The following is a 3310-nucleotide window of genomic DNA, read 5'->3' as shown; positions in this document are numbered from 1 at the left end:
GGTCAGTGCTGAGGGAGCGCGGCACTGTCGGAGGGTCAGTGCTGAGGGAGCGCGGCACTGTCGGAGGGTCAGTGCTGAGGGAGCGCGGCACTGTCGGAGGGTCAGTGCTGAGGGAGCGCGGCACTGTCGGACGGTCAGTGCTGAGGGAGCGCGGCACTGTTGGAGGGTCAGTGCTGAGGGGAGGTATAAATGGCATTGTTTTTTAAGACAGGCTCCTGTATAATATGGTGAAAATCTGAAAAATGTTCTGGTGAAAAAGGAGGCCATTCAGACCACCCTGTTCATTCCAGCTCTTCATACAACAGGATCAGGCCTTTCAGCCGATTGAATCTGTCCCACCTTCTGTACAATCTTGGCTGTATGAACATTTCAATGCCTTCTGTGCAAAGTAACAAGTTGTCCAGTATGAACACAACTGGGGAGGAAATGTCTTCTCTTAGAGGACAGTGAATCTGTGGAATTCTTTTCCACAGAGGGTTATTGAGGCTGGGTCATCAAGTACATTCAAGGCTGAGACAGACATTTTTAATCAGTAAGGGAATGAAGGGTTACGAGGAAAAGATAGGAGAGTGGTGTTGAGGATTATCAGTTCAGCCAGGAATGGTGCAGCAGGTTTGTTGGACAGAATTGCCCACTTCTTCTCCAATCAAAAACCTCTAATAAATTTGTCAAACATGATTTCCCATTCCAAATTCAATGCTGACTATGACCAATCAGATCATTTTAAATCAGGTATCCATACGGCCCATCCTTTAGAATAGATGCTCACATTTTCCTTACTCCTGATGGAAGATTAACAGGTTGGTAGTTTCCAGTTCTCTCTCTCTCTCTTGCCCCCTTCTGAAATAGTGGATGACATTTACAAACTTCCAATCCACATTAATCATTCCCGATTCTGCAGAACATTGGAAGGTAATCACCAAAACATGGACTATCCTATCGTCATCACCTTCAGTATTTTGGGATGTAGACCATCAGGTCTGGCTACATGTGACTCCGGATCCACAACAATATGGCTCTAGGCAATTGGGAAGGGCAATAAATGCTGGTCTTGCCTGTGACCCTACATTGCATAAACAACTAAAATAAACTGTCATGTGCCAGGTCCCAAGGATTTGTCAACTTTCAGGCACATTAATTTCTCCAGTACAACCTCCTAACTAACCCTAAATTTCTTCAACTCACTAAGAAAGAAAATCTCATAATGCCACAAAAACAAAATTGCTGGAGAAGCTCAGCAGGCCTGGCAGCATCCGTGAAGAAAGAAACAGAGTTAATGTTTCGACTCCGGTGACCCTGCCTCAGAACTGAACTCATAATGCGGACCATGAGTGGGTGAGAATGGGCTGGCTGTGCTGAAAGGAGCCTGTGTAATGACAGGGCCTGGGCCGTGGGGCCGGGTAAAGGCCCTGGAAGGAGGTGTTCAAGCTCTAAAATGATTGAACAGAATATGGAGTCCTGAAGGTGAAATGAGGTGCTGTTCTTGTAGCTTGCATTGAGCTTCGCTGAAACATTGCAGCAGGCCCAAGACAGAGATATTGGCCAGCGAACACGGTAGTGTGTTGAAGGTTGGGGTCATTTTTATGCACAGACATTAAGCGTTGGTGATGTACAGCTGTTCTTGCTGTATCCTGAGATCCACCTTAATGTCATGTGCTGCCATGTGCACACACTGAAACTCCCCCCAGGCCCCATTCCACTTCATTTTCCTAATCTTTCCATGTCTTAACAATAAACTTTTTCTTTTCCTTTCAGGCATTAAGGAACACAAGCTGCAACAACTCAGAGATACCCACACCCCTCCTGAACCTTCTTCCTCTCCCCTTCTCTCTGTCTCCATCTCCTCTCCTAAACCCCCATCTTGTCCAATATTTACTAGCCCTTCTGCCCTCTGGATGCTGAACACTCTGTACTCAGTAAAGGGCTCGGTTTTATCACCGTCTCCACCTCAATGAGTTTCTGCCATGACATGACATTGAACTCATTTTCCGTCACCTTCACCACCGTGCCCATTTCTTCAGACAAGAGTCCTCTCCCCATCTGACAGACACTTTCACCCACCTCCCACACTCCCTCCAGCTGGAACCCTCCCTCTGGCCTTTTACCTGCAATCGACTTGTTCATCGAGAACTATCAACATGACACTTTCAATTTCTCTGCCTTCACCACCACCTCCATCCACCTGCACCCCCAGGCCCCCAGTCCAACCTATCTCCCAGTGAACTGACTGCACTCTGTGCTTTCAGATCCAACTCTGACTTTGTTATCAAGCCTACAAAAACAGTGGATGCTGTTGTTGTCTGGTGTACTGACCTCTACAGACACTGGACAACAGCTCTCAAATACCTCCTCCGGACCATGGCCCCACCATTGAACACCAGACCATTGTGTCCACTACAGTCACTAATTCCATTTCATCCGGTGATCTGCCCTCCACTGCTTCCAAGCACATAGCTCCCTGAACCCCACACAACCTGCTTTGATCTCTACCTTCCACTTCCGCCGCCACCACCCTGCTCTGCCTGGACAAGCTTGTACTCACTCTGAACAACTTCTCTTTTAAATCCTCTCACTTGAAAGTCAAAGGGGTGGTCGTGGGTACCCAATTTGGCCCCAGTTATGCCTGTCCCTTTGTGGGGTTCTTGGGAACTTCTACTCTCACCCCTTCTCTTCCCACCCAGAACACTGATAGGATCCCCCGTCTTCACTCTCCACATCCAGAGGATCGTTAATCACCATTAATGCCTCCTCCAATGAGATACTACCACCAGAGACATAATGCCTTACCCTTCCTTGTCAGCCTTGCACAGGGATCGTTCCCTCTGGGACACTCTGGTGTACTCCTCCTTCACTCCCAACGACTTCCCACAATCTCATGGCACCTTCCTCTGCAACCGCAGAAGGTGTAACACCTGCTCATCAACTTCCTACCACCTCCCTCCTCAGTATCCAAAGGCCCAAACACCTGCTTCACCTGCACTTCCCACAATCTAGTCTATTGCATTCGCTGCTCACAATGTGGTCTCCTCTACATTAGTCCGAATGTTCCCCAACCAGAAACCATGGATGAACCGGAAGAACTGTAATCAGCACTTATTGTACACTCATGGCTGTGTGACCAAATGCAGCTCCATTTACAAATTTGCTTAAGAGACCAGTCTTGTAGTTTGAATCTTAAACAACGATGAGACGGAGTTCAGGAAGGAGATAGCCAGCTTAGCAGCATGGTGTAAGGACAACAATCTCTCCCTCAACATCAGTAAAATGAAGGAGCTGGACATTGACTTCAGGAAGCCAAGTGGAGGTCAGA

This window comes from Rhincodon typus, unplaced genomic scaffold (genome assembly GCF_021869965.1).
Source record: "Rhincodon typus isolate 14 unplaced genomic scaffold, sRhiTyp1.1 hic_rhity00003739, whole genome shotgun sequence".
Lineage (NCBI taxonomy): Eukaryota > Metazoa > Chordata > Chondrichthyes > Orectolobiformes > Rhincodontidae > Rhincodon > Rhincodon typus.
Note: the sequence above shows the minus strand (reverse complement) of the source record.